At 45.3% G+C, this 20942-nt stretch overlaps 1 protein-coding gene and 1 non-coding gene across 3 annotated transcripts in view; one reads left to right on the top strand and one right to left on the bottom strand.

Moving 5' to 3' along the window:
• Tgfb2 (transforming growth factor, beta 2) overlaps positions 1-20942 on the top strand; it is a 101688-nt gene that overhangs the window by 25105 nt on the left and 55641 nt on the right. The window lies entirely within an intron of this gene.
• LOC120096377 (small nucleolar RNA SNORA70) lies at positions 6118-6252 on the bottom strand. The gene has a single exon (XR_005492810.1). It is a non-coding gene; the product is annotated as a small nucleolar RNA SNORA70 (small nucleolar RNA).

Below are 20942 nucleotides of genomic sequence, written 5' to 3'. Positions count from 1 at the left end.
GGTCTCACCTGCTCTACCTAAGCGAGCAAACTGCGAAGAAGCTCTGGTTTGAAAGGGCTGCTGCTGCGTGACCCCCACGGCCGTGACAGCTCTCTTCTGTGAGGACCCCTGAGTGAACAAGGTAGTGCTCTCGTCTTACGAGCTCATAAACAATCATCGGCACAGACTATTCTTAGTAGCAACAGATGCTGAGCTTTTCCATCCTGCTCTCGGGGTCAGTGGTGGGAAGGAGAAGAAAAAAATGAAAGCATTGTTTTGCACATGGCTGGACATCTGTATTTCTGAATTGCCCTGTTGTGTGCATGATGCAACGGCTGGAGCCGTTTCGCTGAATGTGAACTTTGTCCACCAACCGGAGTCTAAATTGGTTTTGGATCCTTCTGAAATCTAAATGGTCAGAGCATATTTTTCTAATATTCAGTTGGATTGTGTCTTTGCTCCAGAGTGGAGCTGACTCCATATGTGCTCACAGCAGCAGGGAGGGCTTTTTCTGTTGCTTGTTTTCCCAAGACTGACTGCTACTGACTCCATCCATTGTCCTTACCCGGGAAGCCGGGGAGGTGGACCCCCCCCCCCCGCCCCCGGCGGATCCGAGACCAAGGTGACTCCGAAGGTCATCAACTCTAGTAGCATTGCTAGGAAGCAGAGGAGTTTGTTGTTCAGATGCTAAGCGAAGTGAATTACCAGCATGGCTGGCCTGCAGGTATGCTGACTCTGCCTGAGTTGCTCCTGGCATGGTAGCACTAGTTCAGAGTTTGAGCCCCCACTGTGCCTCCAAATCAGTTGGGAAGCCCACATCACCTGTGCTACAGACAGACCAGCTGGAAAAGCTCTGACCCAGTCATCTGCGGAGGGACCTAGAACCTTTAGCATTCAAAAGGCTGCCCAGGTGTGGTCTGGGAACCTGACTGTGGGGAATGCCTATTGCTTATAATAAATCCTTGTGGTTCTGCCTAGCTATTTACGTTATATTTTGAGGGATCAAGGATGGCAGTGTTGATTGATGGAGAGGGTGGGTTCTGACTTTACTCATATAAGGGCAGGAGAGATAATGCAGGCTACAAGGGGCTTGCATGAGGGTTCCAGTTTGATCTCACATAAAAAAGCCAGGTCTGTGCTTGTAATCCTAGTTCTGAAGACAGGGCTGGGGGTAGGAGCATCTTAGTGCTTGTGCTGGCTGAGGTTAGGGAAAGAGAAGCAGATCCCTACACTGCTGTAGCCAACTCAGCCTACTAGGTAAGTTCCTGGCTGGTGAGAGAACTCATTTGTGTCAAATCAAAACATGAGCGGCAAGCAAGGAATGACACCCAGGCTGCCTTCTGCTTTCTACTTGCACAGACATACATGTGCACCCAGATACATGAGAATACACACCCGTGTACACACCTATACACACAACAAACAAAACTAGGGATGATGTTACACATGTGCTAATGGCTAAATAGCTGGGCCCTGGACTACAGATGTCTGTTTTGGGTTAGGGTTAGGGCTATACGTGATCATGATTTCAGTTTCACAGGTGGGAAGTAGACTAGGCTTACAGACACCGTGTGTCATTTTCCCAGGGCCACACAGATGATGGACAACAGAGTCTGAGCATGGACCTGGGCTGTCTGACTCAGGAAGCAGCTCTCCCTTAAGGGATAAACTTCAAGTTTAAGTGAGATTTTATTTGTAGGAATGAGATGACACAGAGAGAGACTCCAAGGGCTGGGAATCATGTGTGTCTTGTGCACAAGGAACTTGTTCTTTTTCCAGCAAAGAGAAGAAAGATGTGGTCTTTTTTCTCTTGGTTTTATCTTCTTAAATACAGTATATCCCTCCTAGAAGCCCGTGACACCCATGGGTTCAAACATAGACATTAGGGTGAAGCAGAGACTCATGTGCTTTCTTTGAAGAGCAAAACCTATTTTTATTTCTGTACATGAGACGCATGACAAGTGTCTTGTCCTTCTCCTCCCTATGCTGGCCAGTAATGATGGTGTGCAACGTACAGCCCCTGTGTTTGTGCAGACAACTGTGATGGTTTTCTGTCTTGGTTTGTTTTCTCCATGCTTCGTTGTCAGCCTGGCAGATTTCAGCACTCCCTGCTTGCTCAAAGAGTGCATTGATTCTCTAACACCTGCTAAAAGATTAGGATCCCACCAGCACAGATCAACCAGTAGGACCGAAATTTTCCATAGCAGTTTCTGCCAAGCCTGTCAATCCCCACACATGGAAAGGAATGTGGCAGATTCGAGAGCCCAATAAATATTTGTTCAATGAGACAGGGACTGAATTTTGCAAATATGCTCCGTAATAGAAAAAAAAAAGCACTGTGCATCTTGCTGAGGACTTCTGAGAAAGAGAGAGGGCGGAGTTTAGTCACATGATGCTTCCATTTCTCCATGAGTGGCGGACTGGCCAGCTTCTAAATTACCTACCTGGAGGAATGCTGTGTCCGTTAGGTGTAGCATATTAAATAGACTTTAAAGTAAAAAAAAATCTGACCACCCAGCCTTTGTTTCTCTCTGTCCCTGTTGACAAAGGCATACTGACTTTTCCCGCTCAGTGTTGTATTTTTTCTTCCTTAGATTAATTTCGATATTCGCAGTCTCATACATGTACATAATGCAGCCTAATTATTCTGTACCCTGTACTCTTCCTCCCATCTCTAGCCACGATTATCCTTCATCCCTACCATCCCTCTCCCAGGTTCAGGATTTTTTCATCCGTGATTTTATAACCCACTTAGTTTAACCAAGGCCTGGCAGTGTCAGCAGTGGGTCCACAGCTGAAGGCAGTCACTCTCTGACTCTCTCAGCAAACACCTCAGCAGTGGTGGGTAGGGCCCCTTCCTTCCCTCCTCCCCTTTCCATGCCTAGCTGTTAATGACAGGCCCATTTTTGTGGAGACCCACGTCTTGGGGTCTGGGGTGAGTGTGTGATTGTCATGGCGGTGTCTTGCCCAAATGTAGACTTTTTCAGCTCGTCTCCCTATCTCTCCGTCCTTACATTCTCTTTGCCCCATCTCCTGAGGTGTCCCTGAGCCGCAGAGGAGACGGTCCATATATCTTATGTGGGGCTGAGCTCTCGGCTATCACTTTATCCTCATCCCCTGTACAGCCAAGGCTCTCTGTACTCACTCCCCTTCAATGGACAGAAAGGCTTCTCTGTTCAAGGTTGAGAGGAATATTTGTCTATAGGCATACATAAATGTTTCAGAAGGCCGTTAGACATCTTGTCAAAGTTTAGACATTTTGTTATTACTTTTAGCAAAGAGGTGGGATACAGACTTACCATATAAGACATCAGTACTCTTTCTACAAAGTAACGATACACACGGGATCCGGGAAACACCCCTATTTGTGATGGCTCCGAAACAATTACATTGGGGGAAACCTAACCAAGGAGGCCAAGGGTCTCTCCAGTGAGAACTTTAAAACTCTGAAAGAGAAATGAAGGAGTATGTTAAGTGACGACAGAAAGACCTCCCACACTTGGGCGTTGTTGAATTCTGTGGAATGAGCATCCCACCAAAAGCCGTTTATAGATTGGTGTGTAATCTCGGTCTAAAAACCCCAGGCTATTTTTCAAGGAAATTAAAAAAAAATGTACATAGTCTTGTTCTCTTTATAAGTTATGGGAGGTGCAGCATCGCTGGGGCATAAAGGAGCAGAGAGAAGAGACTTCCCAGCCCCGTAGGAAAAGTGGGAAACCGTTCTTGGGAGACTTCTCATCCCCAGTGCAGAAGTACCTGGGGGAGACCCTGCTCCCTCAAAGAGTTCGAGTGGCTGTCACGAGGGCCACAAAGGGCCTGTGTGCTTGTATCTGTAGCCAGACTTCACGAGTATTTTTAGGGCCCCCTTTGTCTCAATCTGATTTCTGCTTGAGACTTTTACCACATGTAGCCTGTGTTGAAATGACTTCTAAACTACTCTCCCAGCAGTGGAGAAGGGGTTAGATCAGAACTGCAGTCTTTAAATAGAGTTTTTTCCTTCCTTCTCTTTTTTTAAAAAAAAAATTTATTGCTAAATATCCAACAGACTGAATGGAGGAAATTCAAGTCTAACCCTGGAGGGACCCCTGTTTAGTCATCGGTCTAGACAGACGAGTGTCTGTAGTGGAACAGAAGGTGGTCCTTCCAGTTCAGCTCTGAAGATGCTAATGTCTTGTTTGGTTTTGTTTGTCGACCTCCACGCTGCAGTCCATAAGCTAAGAAAGGGACTCAACCTCTGGTCAACAACTGTCTTGCATGTGACAATTGAGTTATGAACTAGTAGCAAGAAAATGCAGGCTCTGTATGGAGAGACCAGGTTAAAATTCAGCAAGCCTATTCCCCTTTCAGAAGCTCACTTTCTTTTCTTTAAAAAGAAGATTGAAAAAAAAAACTTCACTTTTTAATGAGTTTTAAAGAAGAGAATGATCCGACTGGCAGCAAAGCTTTCCCCTCGTGGGGGCTGGGAATTACCCTTCCTCCATTCGTTCCTGGACACTTGCTGCTGAAGTCCTCCACTTTCTTGCTTTTCTGTTGTGAGAATTCGATTGAAAAAGTAGGTGTGACAGCTCATGGTTTTAGGACCAAATTGACATACATGGAGGGGTGTGAGCAATGCCACCTCAAAGTACAAAAAAGCCGAGAGAGGGCCAAGTTTCCAGGAGACTGGAAGAATGTTACAGATACTGTTTAGAAATACAATGTATCTAAAGACAGTCAAACTGAGAAAGCCCCAAAGACATGGCAGCTGCCAGCCATGGTGGATGAAGAGCATCTGAGCTCTGAGGGGGTTTTCAGACTTCCAGTTAGGCAGGAAGAGTGAGCTCTTGAACTCTACCATGTAACAGTGTGGAAGCTACTCAACACTAGGACCGTGTTCAGTTAAAGGTGTGCCAGGAGAGAGGATATGAGGTGAGGCGTATGAGGTGAGGTGTTCTTCCCATCCCCCAACTTCCTCAGAAAAACTGGTCAAAGCCCCGAATAAGGTGGAGTTAAGGTATTCCTTGGAAGGGCAGGAACTAAGCCAGCCTGAAAGGACCGTGTCTTAGCAAGGCTTTCTCAAAGTAGATAACCCGTGTTTTAAAATTATGCCTGCGTGTGTGTATGTATGCGTTTGTGTGTGTGTGTGTGTGTGTGTGTGTGTGTGTGTGTGTGTTGCATAATTTGTGTGCATATGCTCTTTACATGTTGTATAGAAGCCAGAGGAAGACATTGGGTGTTTTGTTCTCTCACCTATTTCCTTCTTCCCTTGAGATAGGATCTTTCACTAAGGCCGAAGCCACTGGCTACCCGCCTGACTCCACTTCCCTGTAGGAGTTACAGGAGTTAGAGGTCTGTGCAGCCACACCACACCCAGCTTTTTTACACAGGCGCTAGGGACTGAACTAAGGTCCTGATGCTTGTCAGTGGTTCTCGCTTCCCAGAGCCACCTCCTGCCCCCACACCTGCTCCTGCACTGGAATGGATAATAAATTAATTATCTCACCCCTTCAACCTCTCATTTAAGTTCTTTGTCCCTGAAAGTTACCACCTGGGACATTTTATCCATTTATTCAGTTCATTTTCACCATACGCGCACTGCATTGTGGGAGGACCACTTGCTTGGAAGAGGGAAACGGGCCTCAAGCAGAAAGGTGTAAAGGCCCAGGCGTCTCCAAGACTATTGACAAGAGAGCGGGCAAGGACCCTTTCTGATGGTTTATTTTAGATCCTGCTACGGCAACTGCTATCGCTCTTAATAGGATGCGGGGTTTATTACTGAATGGTGGGATGTATGAGTGCATGGAGAAGCCCTAAGGGGTGCAAGACCCACCTCTCATCCAAGAGAACCATGGTTTGACTGCTAATGTGTTTGACCCCACAGCCATGGCAGATGAGCTTCTTCTTAGCTACTGTGTGTCTTCAAATCCCTCTGCATCACACTGGGTGAAGCCGCACTTCTCTGAGATGGGGATCTTCTGGCCAGGGAACTTGAACTTGGCTTTACACGGGGTCTTAGGCTGCCTGTTTCTTATTATTGCAGATGGACAGGTTGACCTGGCCAGTGTGAATCCTGGCCACAGTGTCCTGGGGCTTCCCTAAGGCACCCTACATACCTTACATACCTGCCACTGAGATCAGAGACACGAACATCCGCCAGACAACTGTCTCCAAGGTCCCTCAGAGCACTCCACACAGGCAACAGGCTGCACACACTCTCCAGGAGGCGGCTGTTTATGGCCCTTGCACACTGGGCTCCTATGAGGAAAGGAACCTGACTGGTTTAATTGGCTGCAGAACTTTTATTCTTTCTGACATCACAATTTTATTAGCCCCGGCCTTCAAGCCGTTCACATTCTAATTGTGAAGTTAGTAAGAACTATGGCACACAAGGAAGATATGTTTTTAAAAAGATACTAAGTGGATTTATAGGCTCAGCAAAGGAGAGGTGGGCTGGCAGATCAAACCAGCCTGTGAGAGAGAGCATCCCTCAGTCCAGAGAGCCCAGATCAGCTTCAGCCACAAAGGAAGGAAGGGAAAGCAGCCGCTTCAGCGGCAGAGGAGAGGAAAAAAGCAGCAGACACCTCTGACGTCAGCAAACCTTTCCCCACTCCACACTGCGGTTCTTGACATCCATAGCTGCTGATTCCCACCAGAACCCAGCAAGACTGTGGACACGGCACCTTTGAGTCATGTCTCTTTCAATACAACAGCAATCGATAAAAATCCCCAGTAAAATGTGGTTAACCACAAGGACATCCCTCCCCACCCCCAGCCCCATGTCAGCATGTGATTCATTCATCCCTGCGCTCCTCCGTCTAATATTATGTCACACTGGGAGGCAGGACCCTGCTTCAGTAAAGAACAGAAGTCCTACTCTTTTCTGACCACTCCCCCTCCCCCTTTCTCTGCTTAGGAGCCCCAGGAAACTGAGACCTATCCAACACCTGTGTGGGTGGCTGTGTCCACAGAAAGCTCTGCTTAGATCTCAGGATAACAGGATGGGAAAGATGCAGTCGGATGTCAGTCCCCTGAAGGTGCCACTGAATTAAAAACTGGCTCCTTCCCACAACTCCATTAAAATAAGTTCTGAGCTTAGACCTCCCCAGGTCACCACCTCTGTGTAGCTCATTAGAAATGCATTCAGTTTTGCTATCTTTTTCTTACCTGTTAGGGAATAAATTCTGACTACCTAGGGAGGGATAGGTGAGGCAAAATGGAAGGCACAGAAAGACCTTCACCTGTTTCTATTTGAGTGGTGGTGGTGGTGCTGGTGGTGGTGGTGGTGCTGGTGGTGCTGGTGCTGGTGGTGGTGGTGGTGGTGCTGGTGATGGTGGTGGTGGTGGTGGTGGTGGTGGTGCTGGTGGTGCTGGTGCTGGTGGTGGTGCTGGTGGTGCTGGTGCTGGTGGTGGTGGTGGTGGTGCTGGTGATGGTGGTGGTGGTGGTGGTGGTGGTGGTGCTGGTGGTGCTGGTGCTGGTGGTGGTGCTGGTGGTGCTGGTGCTGGTGGTGGTGCTGGTGCTGGTGGTGGTGGTGGTGGTGCTGGTGCTGGTGGTGCTGGTGCTGGTGGTGGTGCTGGTGGTGCTGGTGCTGGTGGTGGTGCTGGTGATGGTGGTGGTGGTGGTGGTGGTGGTGGTGCTGGTGGTGCTGGTGCTGGTGGTGGTGCTGGTGGTGCTGGTGCTGGTGGTGGTGGTGGTGGTGGTGGTGTGTGTATGTGTGTGTGAAGAGTCCAGCTATTCTGCCATCTGCACTGGAGAAGACCAGGATGATCAAACACTTACAGGCTGGGCTACAATAGTGTTTATACCTTCCTTTACGTACCCTTAATTCATTTGATAAACAATGAGGAAATGTCCCGTTGCATCTCAGGTTTTCCCTTAAGGCTCCAGCTACCCTGTGCTATGTCCCCTTTATCCACCCTTGGTGTTTGCTCCACAGTAACAGAGATACTTTGGAGGGATTCTGGAGGCCGGCGTTTTCTGGAGGCTTTGATTCATTCGATTCTGGAGGTCACGAGATTTGTATTTTCTTCATTTTTCCTCTGAAGAAACCAAGGCAGTGAGAGGCTAAACTGCTTTTTAAGATGATTACATGGCAGAACCGTGACACCCACCCACCCACCGAGGATACCACCATCACTCACCCCCCATGCAGGGGAAGCTCAAGTCTAATTACATCACCCAAGGAGCTGGTGTCATTAATGTATCTGATCATAAACCCTTGGAAGAACATGGCCTAGGTCTGAATATTTGAAGAAAGAGATTCCCGACTTTTGACCTAAATTTTTGAGTCAAAGTGCATCGAACATGCTAGGGTCTCAAACCGAAAGGAGTCGGCCATGTCGAAATTCTTGTTAGAAGAGTATATATACACTAAGTCCTCTGATTAGCGAGCAGTCCAATGTTTATAAGCTGGACGATTTTCAGTATCTTTATTTGAATTGCACGAAGTGGCCAAGTGTAGTTTGGCCCTAGGCTGCAGAGTGTGTGAGTGTTTGTGCCAAGACTCTACTGAGCTCTGCCTGAGACGCCGAACATTCCAGGCCTGTTACCTTGTAAGTGTAATATTTAACAGATTTCCCCCTAAGACGAAGAGCAGAGACTGAATGGCATAGGCTGGTTGGACTGGCAGAATGTGGGCCCCATAATCAGAGGCGCATTTGGGTGGGGGGTTTACCTGGGAAAGTAAACGAAGGTTTGCTACAAAAAATCCCTTCGTCGACTACTCAGGATCTAGAAGGAGATAACAGAGGTGAACCACTTGGGATGCTTACCATGTGCTGGGCACAGTGTCGAATATTTTGCTTTGATGCTCCTATTTTATCCTCACCATCCATAAGGTAGACTCTGCTAAATCTTCCTCTATGTGTGGAGAAAGTGCACCTGAGTCACATGCCCAACCCACTGTTAACCCTGTGCTGTTCTAAGGTCCCTGATTAATACGTCAGGACAGCCAGTACAGGGCTAGCAATGCCAATAACTAATGCATCCGGCAGAGCCAAACGGGCCCAGGCACCCACCACGTCTTCATTCTTTTTCCTTCTCTAATCTTCCCATGTGCCCTAGGAGTCAGATGTGATGGTCTTACATTCCTGGAAACTGAGTAAAAGGCTAAGTCACTTGCTGAAGGCCACACTGGGGTGTGGTAGAGCCAGGGTTAGAATCCACATGTGCTGAATCCCAAACCTTAACTCTCTTTACATCTTTACCAGTGACAAGAGTACAGCTGGAAGTCTGGGCCAGCTGGGCTCTTTATGACCTCCCTGAGGAGAGCAGATCCAAGGGCAAGCAAGATGGCTCAGTGGGTAAACGCACAAGCTGCTGACCTTGCCCGCCTGAGTTCCGCCTCCAGATCCACATGGGTGAAGGAAAGAGACAACAGCTCCTGCATGTTGTTCTCCAGCCTACATGCATGCTCTGTGGCACACATGGACATGTGCGTGTACGCATTCTTACTCACAGATGAGCACACTTACACACAATGTACCCACATAGTTTTCTTATTTAAAGGGATCGTGGGATTTGAGGCAGCGTTCTAGAAGTTTGTATTGAGCACTGGGTTTGTAAAAGCTTCCAAATGAAATCTTTTTGGTAGGTGTGTCTCTCTGTCATCTGTGTGTGTGTGTGTGTGTGTGTGTGTGTGTGTCTGTGTGTCTGTGTGTCTGTGTGTGTATGCACATGCGAGTGTACATGTGTGTATGTGCGCATGTGCATGTGTGCTTGTGTGTGTGTGTGTGAGTTTGCACATGTGAGTGTGTGCCCATGTGATTATGCATGTGTGTGCATGTGTGTATGTGTGTGTTTGCGTGTGCACGAAAGCATGGGTGCATGTACCTGGGAACACACACATACAGAAGGGCACTTGAGACTAGGTCGGGGAAGACTTAGTTTCAGGTGGAAGAAATCCCTAGGTGCTGGAGGAGTGCACGCGCCTTGTCCCAAGGAACTCTCATCCCTTTACCTGATGACCTAAGGTTAAGGAGACACCCAGCAGCTTGGCTTGCCATTATTAATCTTAATTCACCCACAAAATAACCCCAAATTCACTTTGAAGTGCTTTTGTAAAAATGCAGCCTTCCTTCCTGCCAGGCAAGGTCCTCATGAGCCCCTCCACCCCCTGCAGTGCCAGGGCTGCCATCCAAGGAGGCTGGAAATACAAACAGAGGGACCTCATCCCCACAGGCCCCTTGCAGGAGTCCTTTAGTCGGCTACCAGTCCTTTCACCTCAGAAGGTTCTGCTTTGGTTGAATCTCGCCCCAAAAGCAATATTTTTTAGCTAGAGGTGGAAAATTCTAGAAGCGAAGGTGTGAAGTGAAGCTTTTTGGTGAGTGGTGTCCATGGGAGAGCAGTCATCCCTAGCATGAACGAGATGTGCTCCAAGACACACATTTAGGCCCAGCAGGACTGTATTCACAAAGGTCCTTGATGTCACCACTGACTTGATGGCTGTTTCTAAGCAACTGCTGGAACTTCTTTAGTAAAGCAGGGAGTCAGGTTTTTCTTTGTGAACAATGAGGTTTTATTCTGCTGGCCTCTCAGTGCCCCTGTGTCCTTTGAACACTGGGACATGGGGACCAAACCCAAAGGATGATTTTCCATAATCAGAAATGTTCAGGTAAAAGAGAGGTAAAACAACTAGCTGGGAATGAAGCACTGCCCTTTGGGTAGAGAAGTCTGGTTTTGGACGATGAGCTCTTAAAGCCATCAGTCCTTCTTCCTAGCCCAAGGCTCAGGTCATCCTCAGGCACCACAGTGTTCTCTCCTCTTCTGAGAGCATCCCGTTGCAAACACTGTGGTGTAAGGCACAGGCTGTGCTGTTTCTCTTTTACCTACTCATCTCAACTTTAGAAAACAGGCATCTGTGACACGCTGAGGAGTTCATTATCCAGTCCAACCCTACCGCATGAATGGGCCCAATTCTGTTGGAGTCTGAAATATCTGCTTGTCAGCATGCACTAGAACAGCTGTTTTTCAGTGACTCTGCTAATGGCCTAAAAGGCAAGACCGCAAAGCAAAGTATGCATCTCTCAAAATGCCTCTCCTATTGCAATAGCAGTCTACACTAAAACTGTCCAAGAGCGACTGCTGACTTGTCTTCCAAAAGTTCCGTGTGTGTGTGTGTGTGTGTGTGTTGTGTGAGAATGTGTGTGTGAATGTGTGTGTGTGAGTGTGTGTGCATGAGTGTGTGTGAGTGTGTGTGCAAATGTATGTGCGAGTGTGTGTGAGAATGTATGTGTGTAAGAATGTGTGTGAGTGTGTGTGTATGTTTATGTGTGTGTGAGAATGTGTGTGAGTGTATGTGTGAGTGTGTGTGCGAGTGTGTGTGGGTGTGTGTAAGAATGTGTGTGAGTGTGTGTGTATGTTTATGTGTGAGAATGTGTGTGTAAGAATGTGTGTGTGTGAGTGTATGTGTGAGTGTGTGTGAGAGTGTGTGTGAGTGCATGTGTGTGAGTGTGTGTATGTGAGTGTGTGTGTGCGAGTGTGTGTGTGAGTGTGTATGCGAGTGTGTGTGTGTGTGTGTGTGTATGTGTGTGTGTGTACTTCAGCGCAGTGTCATGGAGGCTGGAAGAGGGAGTCAGATCCCTTGAGCTACAGTTGCAGGTGGTTATGAGCTGCCAGATGTGGGTACTGAGAACTCAGACCTTGTAGAACAGCAAGCATCCTTCACAATTTCAGGTAAAAAGTCCTACCAGAATCTTAAAATGAGGGCCTGACAGTCTACTATGAACCAATTCTTTTCTGGCTCCACTACTTACTAGCCATGTGGCCTCTGATATATTTAGCTCAGGCATCGTGGTACTGTACTGTAAGCAAGGACTTTGGAGTCAGGAAAGCCCATGAAGGAAAGGAAGGAGGGTTAAGGTAAAGGAATCCCTCCAAAGGCTGTTGTTTCAGAGGCTGAGAGGATGTGGTAGCAGGACAGAGAAAAGGGTGAGCTCCAGGCCAAGTGTTAAAATGGGGTTGTATGGTTCGCAGTGTGTCTTTCTCAGTGCCAGCTCACTGAACTGTCTCGCTCTTCCAAGCCTTAGTCCTGAGCCTTTGTTCTCTCACCTGCAAAATGGCATTGAAGAAAGGATTGCCCTGGGAGAGTCCTTCAGACTCAGCTACAGTGATTGGCTCTTGAACTACTGAGACTGGCCTCCCAGGTTCCAACCTAACGCTTATTTAATTCACCTAACTTTACCGTTCGTTCTGACCATAAAAGGGTGGATGGTGAACTCACATCTCTTAAGAACTATGGTACTCTTGAACTTGAGGATGACCTAGAGTTCACAAACTAGGATTTGAAAATGGACTGTGAGAGGTTTCCAGAAAATGCTCTGCACTCCAACTGTCTTCCACAGAAACAACGACAGAGTGATCTTATCTCTCTCCCAAGAGGGACTGGGGTTTACACAACTGAAGCCTACATGATCCCTTCCCAGTTCGAGGCACATGTGGTGAGTGGAAAGGAAAAAGAGTTCAGACCTGGGTGTCACTTCTTCTGTCCCCTCACTGGTACTTTGTGGTGGCTGTCTTTGGACCCCAGTTGCCTTATCTGCAGACTGGAAGATGAAACTCAAAAGTTATTTAGGGACCAGAGGATTAGACAAGGACATGTAATCAGATGCTCATCTGAGGATGGCTTATTCAATATGAATTAGCAAGACCACATCCTTTCATGAAAATGGCCTTATGTGGTTGTGGCTAGAGCCCTATGAAGTGACCCACAGTTGACAAGCACAAGGTTGAGTCCTCTTCAGTGTTGCATGACCTCAGAGGCCAGTGGGAATTCCTCCTAAAAGGCAGCAGGCCTTGGTCAGAACCCTTGATCCCTTGGCCATGAGACTTGGAAGATTTTCCATGAAGGGTTTAACATCCACATGTCAGAACAGTGTCTTCGCTGTGCTTCAGCGGATAGTTATGAATGGGGAATGACAGTAGTCTTGGCTGGAGAGGGCCTGCTGAGGGAGCAGTGATGTGGATCCCATGTCTTCTCCTTCCAAAGCTCAATTGGCTTCTCAGAAGCTCTGCCTTACACTGTGACGCTATCTGGCTCCGTTTAGTCTTTGACTGATGGAGCAATTAGCTGAGACCACTGTGTCACAGGAGAGCGTGACCTGCTGTCCAGTTCTCTCCTTGAATCTCACTACAGGAGACACTTTCTGGTCTCAGGGTGGCTTTTGTCCTTTCTGTGTGTTCTGTTAGAAGGCTCTCCCCTGTGCTAAGCTTGAATTGTTCTTAGATTTTCTTTTTCTTTTACCACTCTCATCCCTTGAGGGACTACAGAGCAAGTCTTGATGAGGTGGAGACAGGGAAGAGTAGGAACTGTGGGCTTGGAGACAAGCAGACTTGAGTCACTGTTTCCAGTCACTTATCTGTTTTGGCTTTATGAGGTTGAACAGTGGCTTGCCTGGTGGTAAACTTTAGATCTTCAATCAACAGAAGGGTGGAGATGAGAAACTGTTTGATCCACAGTCTTTACTACTCACACACTGGCATTTATATGCGATACCCAGATGACATGAGGGTTACAAGCGAGGTGATTCTTCCCAAGAAAGCACTTTGTCCAAGTGTTCAACTGTGAGAAGTGCTGATGGTAATTGCATTTGTTCTAAGTTTCCTTATATACCTGGCTTCGGGTGGGGGATCTAATCGGTCATTAGTCTTTTATAAAAACAAAACAAAGACTATTACATTTGCTTTCTCTCTCTCTCTCTCTCTCTCTCTCTCTCTCTCTCTCTCTCTTTCTCTCTCTCTCTCTGTATGTGTGAACACACATGTGCGTGTGCGTGTGTGTGCTCACATGCTACAGTGTACACATGGAAGGACAACCTGAAAGAGTTGATTCTTTTATGTCTTGTGGGCCCTGAGACTCAGGTCATCAGGTTAGCACAGGTTGAGCCATGTCACCCACATGCATCAATGACTTGTGCAACTGTAAGAACAGGCAGTATCCTAAGAGTTGTCCTACTGTGTCATGCTCAGCTCTGCCACAGTTTCCTGATACCAAGAGTTACAAGTTGTGAAGGAGGGGTGTCTGTCCCCAAGAGTTTTGATGGGGCCTTGGGGCAGAGAAACCAATGGCTCCTGTCCACAAGATTTCCCATACTGCCACTCCCTTGAGACTTGTGACTTCTCCTATAGTCCTTATAGTAACGAATCATTGATTTCAGCCAAGGGTATACATAACTCTCCTCTTTTGCTCCCAGAGTAGTGTTGATAATATGATCTTACATTTATTGAGCATTTGTGGTGCTCACATTTATTGACTCTTGTCATTCTTAGTGTTGTTCTCAGCAGCAAATGTAGTTAGGTTTTGGTTTAAAGATACATTATCATCTTCTTCCCCTGACTCAAGGCTGTTTGCTGAAGCCCAGGGAAGAGCCTCCAGTTTTAGTTCTGATATGTGGTCATGTTAATAAGATTCATGTCCAAGAGGACATGGGGCTTCTACACAGAACTGCTCTTCCTTAGTGGAAATTCCCACATGTTCCTTCAAAAAAGGCACATGTCCTCATGTGTCTATGAACTGAGGGACTATTTTGCAAAGCTTTAGTTAGATCCAAATAGCTAATGGCTGTGCTCTTGAAAGTAGGTAGACTTGCTAAATTTGGAATGATAAAATAAGAAGGAGATTTTGCCTCCCTTTTATTAAACCCTTTCACACCACTGTAAATTACTAAAAAGGACTCTTTACCACATGACAAATGCTGTCAAAACACAAGGTAGTAGTTGAGTGTGCTTGCAAAGAGCTAGAAATACTCCCTCTAAGAGACAAGCATGGGCTGGCCACTCAAGGGTGGACAGCATTTCTCTTATGTAAAGGATTTCTAGGTGAAGAATGACCGGCTTGTTGGCATGCCAGCAGTACTTGGCATGTCTGGAGATTGGAAGTGATATGGTCTGCTTGGATTAGGGGAGAGAGCCCAGTGCAGGGCTGCCAAGGGAGTGGAGAGGAGGTGACAGAATGCTCATGAATCTGGAAAGGTAGTTTGGGGCCACAGGGTACAGAGATAAACGTGGTAGAATTGTCTGTCTGAGTATTTTAGGTATGTTGAGACTTTACTGTTTGTTGGAGGTTAACAGAGGGGGGCAATTAAAAATGAAGTGGGCTTGCTTTGTTTTACCATATTCTTGTTGGAATGACTTCTGAAGATGTGTGCACTGCTTAGCCTGGTTCAATGAAAGTTTAAGTGCAGCAATAACACCTCACCTCTATTTATCATTTCGCATTTAGAAAAACTCAACACTCTCAGCCTGCATGGTCATGTTCAACTATGGCTAGAGCCCTCAAGATGATCTCAAGGTCATAGGTATAATGAGGCTATGGGTTTTTCCTCAAGTAACACGATTCCGGGGGCACATAGGAATTCCTCGAGATGCAGCAGCCCTGTGTAGAGACCTTTCAACCCATTGGCCGTGAGACTTGGAAGATTTCCAGTGAAGGGCTTAACACTGTCACATGAGCTACAGCAGAATGACCTTGAGTCAGGGGTACAGAGTGACAATGCCCTTAGCCAGTGGGAGTCACTGAAGGAGCCTCCTTCCAAATAAGCCTGGCTACTGCAGAGGAGTGCCAACCTTGAACATCAGACAGCCAGGTGTCTGCCAGCCACACTTGGTAGAGTCTTGCCCAAAATCTTATTAGATGTGAGGGAACTGTTTTATGTGTGTTGGCATCATGGTGCCCACAGCAGATCTGTAGTGGAGCCCAACCATCGTCCGCTTAAAACTCATTTCTGAGAGTCCCTCCCACACGGCACAATTCAGATTCCTACACAGCCCAGGGGTCACTGTACAAGATCTGTTCATGCATGACTTTTTTTTTTTTTTACCTTCCTTTTACCTTCACAAGATACTCTGATTGAAGCCTGGAGACATATAGTCACCTCTGTGTTGACCCTCTTTATTATATATTAGATTCATAAAATGCTTTTAGGATTCCATCTGGACAAGACAGATATTTAGAATGCTAAGCATGCCACTGAAGTTCATGGGTCTGTCTCCCCTCTCCCTCTCTGTGACCAATCACTATTATTACCCTTAGACTGCATGGACATAATACAGCATAGATACTGCGACAATATTTCAATGTCCTTTGAAGGAATGGCTGCCAGAAGCAGAGGCCCCACACACCCCCAGAGAGGTGGATTTGAAAACAGACTCTGTAGAATTACAGCAGGACTGTAGAAAAGGCGCATTTAGTTGTAAGAGTTCCCAACTGCCTTCCTAAAATAAAATATCATATACAATTGTTTGTTTCTTCAAAGAAAGAGTCAGGGATAAAGTGCAGGTATTTTTTCTTTTTTTTAATTTATTTAATACGTAATAATAATTCTTTGGTTTCCGGGCAAACATCCCCCTCCCCCCTCCCCTTCCTTATGGGTGTTCCCCTCCCAACCATCCCCCCATTGCCGCCCTCCCCCCAACAGTCTAGTTCACTGGGGGTTCAGTCTTAGCAGGACCCAGGGTTTCCCCTTCCACTGGTGCTCTTACTAGGATATTCATTGCTACCTATGAGGTCAGAGTCCAGGGTCAGTCCATGTATAGTCTTTAGGTAGTGGCTTAGTCCCTGGAAGCTCTGGTTGCTTAGCATTGTTGTACATATGGGGTCTCGAGCCCCTTCAAGCTCTACCAGTTCTTTCTCTGATTCCTTCAACGGGGGTCCTATTCTCAGTTTAGTGGTTTGCTGTTGGCATTCGCCTCTGTATTTGCTGTATTCTGGCTGTGTCTCTCAGGAGAGATCTACATCCGGCTCCTGTCGGTCTGCACTTCTTTGCTTCATCCATCTTGTCTAATTGGGTGGCTGTATATGTATGGGCCACATGTGGGGCAGGCTCTGAATGGGAGTTCCTTCAGTCTCTGTTTTAATCTTTGCCTCTCTCTTCCCTGCCAAGGGTATTCTTGTTCCCCTTTTAGAGAAGGAGTGAAGCATTCACATTTTGATCATCCGTCTTAAGTTTCATTTGTTCTAGGCATCTAGGGTAATTCAAGCATTTGGGCTAATAGCCACTTATCGGTGAGTGCATACCCTGTATGTCTTTCTGTGTTTGGGTTAGCTCACTCAGGATGATATTTTCCAGTTCCAACCATTTGCCTACAAATTTCATAAAGCCGTTGTTTTTGATAGCTGAGTAATATTCCATTGTGTAGATGTACCATATTTTCTGTATCCATTCCTCTGTTGAAGGGCATCTGGGTTCTTTCCAGCTTCTGGCTATTATAAATAAGGCTGCGATGAACATAGTGGAGCACGTGTCTTTTTTATATGTTGGGGTATCTTTTGGGTATATGCCCAAGAGAGGTATAGCTGGATCCTCAGGCAGTTCAATGTCCAATTTTCTGAGGAACCTCCAGACTGATTTCCAGAATGGTTTTACCAGTCTGCAATCCCACCAACAATGGAGGAGTGTTCCTCTTTCTCCGCATCCTCGCCAGCATCTGCTGTCACCTGAGTTTTTGATCTTAGCCATTCTCACTGGTGTGAGGTGAAATCTCAGGGTTGTTTTGATTTGCATTTCCCTTATGACTAAAGATGTTGAACATTTCTTTAGGTGTTTCTCAGCCATTCGGCATTCCTCAGGTGTGAATTCTTTGTTTAGCTCTGAACCCCATTTTTTAATAGGGTTATTTGTCTCCCTGCGGTCTAACTTCTTGATTTCTTTGTATATTTTGGATATGAGGCCTCTATCTGTTGTAGGATTGGTAAAGATCTTTTCCCAATCTGTTGGTTGCCGATTTGTCCTAACCATGGTGTCCTTTGCCTTACAGAAGCTTTGCAGTTTTATGAGATCCCATTTGTCGATTCTTGATCTTAGAGCATAAGCCATTGGTGTTTTGTTCAGGAAATTTTTTCCAGTGCCCATGTGTTCCAGATGCTTCCCTGGTTTTTCTTCTATTAGTTTGAGTGTATCAGGTTTGATGTGGAGGTCCTTGATCCACTTGGACTTAAGCTTTGTACAGGGTGATAAGCATGGATCGATCTGCATTCTTCTACATGTTGACCTCTAGTTGAACCAGCACCATTTGCTGAAAATGCTATCTTTTTTCCATTGGATGGTTTTGGCTCCTTTGTCAAAAATCAAGTGACCATAGGTGTGTGGGTTCATTTCTGGGTCTTCAATTCTATTCCATTGGTCTATCTGTCTGTCTCTGTACCAATACCATGCAGTTTTTATCACTATTGCTCTGTAATACTGCTTGAGTTCAGGGATAGTGATTCCCCCTGAAGTCCTTTTATTGTTGAGGATAGTTTTAGCTATCCTGGGTTTTTTGTTATTCCAGATGAATTTGCAAATTGTTCTGTCTAACTCTTTGAAGAATTGGATTGGTATTTTGATGGGGATTGCATTGAATCTGTAGATCGCTTTTGGTAAAATGGCCATTTTTACTATATTAATCCTGCCAATCCATGAGCATGGGAGATCTTTCCATCTTCTGAGGTCTTCTTCAGTTTCTTTCTTCAGTGTCTTGAAGTTCTTATTGTACAGATCTTTTACTTGCTTGGTTAAAGTCACACCGAGGTACTTTATATTATTTGGGTCTATTATGAAGGGTGTTGTTTCCCTAATTTCTTTCTCGGCTTGTTTCTCTTTTGTGTAGAGGAAGGCAACTGATTTATTTGAGTTAATGTTATACCCAGCCACTTTGCTGAAGTTGTTTATCAGCTTTAGTAGTTCTCTGGTGGAACTTTTGGGATCACTTAAATATACTATCATATCATCTGCAAATAGTGATATTTTGACTTCTTCTTTTCCGATCTGTATCCCCTTGACATACTTTTGTTGTCTGATTGCTCTGGCTAGAACTTCAAGAACTATATTGAATAAGTAGGGAGAGAGTGGGCAGCCTTGTCTAGTCCCTGATTTTAGTGGGATTGCTTCAAGTTTCTCTCCATTTAGTTTAATGTTAGCAACTGGTTTGCTGTATATGGCTTTTACTATGTTTAGGTATGGGCCTTGAATTCCTATTCTTTCCAGGACTTTTATCATGAAGGGGTGTTGAATTTTGTTAAATGCTTTCTCAGCATCTAATGAAATGATCATGTGGTTTTGTTCTTTCAGTTTGTTTATATAATGGATCACGTTGATGGTTTTCCGTATATTAAACCATCCCTGCATGCCTGGGATGAAGCCTACTTGATCATGGTGGATGATTGTTTTGATGTGCTCTTGGATTCGGTTTGCCAGAATTTTATTGAGTATTTTTGCGTCGATATTCATAAGGGAAATTGGTCTGAAGTTCTCTTTCTTTATTGGGTCTTTGTGTGGTTTAGGTATAAGAGTAATTGTGGCTTCATAGAAGGAATTCGGGAGTGATCCATCTGTTTCAATTTTGTGGAATAGTTTGGATAATATTGGTATGAGGTCTTCTATGAAGGTTTGATAGAATTCTGCACTAAACCCATCTGGACCTGGGCTCTTTTTGGTTGGGAGACCTTTAATGACTGCTTCTATTTCCTTAGGAGTTATGGGGTTGTTTAACTGGTTTATCTGTTCCTGATTTAACTTCGGTACTTGATATTTATCTAGGAAATTGTCCATTTCCTGTAGATTTTCAAGTTTTGTTGAATATAGGCTTTTATAGTAAGATCTGATGATTTTTTGAATTTCCTCTGAATCTGTAGTTATGTCTCCCTTTTCATTTCTGATTTTGTTAATTTGGACACACTCTCTGGGTCCTCTCATCAGTCTGGCTAAGGGTTTATCTATCTTGTTGATTTTCTCAAAGAACCAACTTTTGGTTCTGTTGATTCTTTCTATGGTCCTTTTTGTTTCTACTTGGTTGATTTCAGCTCTGAGTTTGATTATTTCCTGCCTTCTACTCCTCCTGGGTGTATTTGCTTCTTTTTGTTCTAGAGCTTTTAGGTGTGCTGTCAAGCTGCTGACATATGCTCTTTCCTGTTTCTTTCTGCAGGCACTCAGCGCTATGAGTTTTCCTCTTAGCACAGCTTTCATTGTGTCCCATAAGTTTGGGTATTTTGTACCTTCATTTTCATTAAATTCTAAAAAGTTTTTAATTTCTTTCTTTATTTCTTCCTTGAACAGGTTATCATTGAGTAGAGCATTGTTCAATTTCCACGTATATGTGGGCATTCTTCCCTTATTGTTATTGAAGACCAGTTTTAGGCCGTGGTGGTCTGATAGCACGCATGGGATTATTTCTATCTTTCTGTACCTGTTGAGGCCCGTTTTTTGACCAACTATATGGTCAATTTTGGAGAAAGTACCATGAGGAGCTGAGAAGAAGGTATATCCTTTTGCTTTAGGATAGAATGTTTTATAAATATCTGTTAAGTCCATTTGGCTCATGACTTCTCTTAGTCTGTCTACGTTTCTGTGTAATTTCTGTTTCCATGATCTGTCCATTGATGAGAGTGGGGTGTTGAAATCTCCCACTATTATTGTGTGAGGTGCAATGTGTGTTTTGAGCTTCAGTAAGGTTTCTTTTACGTATGTAGGTGCCCTTGTATTTGGGGCATAGATATTTAGGATTGAGAGTTCATCTTGGTTGATTTTTCCTTTGATGAATATGAAGTGTCCTTCCTTATCTTTTTTGATGACTTTTAGTTGAAAATTGATTTTATTTGATGTTAGAATGGCTACTCCAGCTTGCTTCTTCTGACCATTTGCTTGGAAAGTTGTTTTCCAGCCTTTCACCCTGAGGTAGTGTCTGTCTTTGTCTCTGAGTTGTGTTTCCTGTAGGGAGCAGAATGCAGGGTCCTCGTTGCGTATCCAGTTTGTTAATCTATGTCTTTTTATTGGGGAGTTGAGGCCATTGATGTTGAGAGATATTAAGGAATAGTGATTATTGCTTCCTGTTATATTCATATTTGGATGTGAGGTTATGTTTGTGTGCTTTTCTTCTCTTTGTTTTGTTGCCAAGACGATTAGTTTCTTGCTTCTTCTAGGGTATAGCTTGCCTCCTTATGTTGGGCTTTACCCTTTATTATCCTTTGTAGTGCTGGATTTGTAGAAAGATATTGTGTAAATTTGGTTTTGTCATGG

This window comes from Rattus norvegicus, chromosome 13 (assembly GCF_036323735.1).
Source record: "Rattus norvegicus strain BN/NHsdMcwi chromosome 13, GRCr8, whole genome shotgun sequence".
In the NCBI taxonomy this organism is placed as follows: Eukaryota; Metazoa; Chordata; class Mammalia; order Rodentia; family Muridae; genus Rattus; species Rattus norvegicus.
The sequence above is the reverse complement of the archived record's forward strand: the minus strand, read 5'-3'. Positions and strand labels throughout refer to the sequence as shown.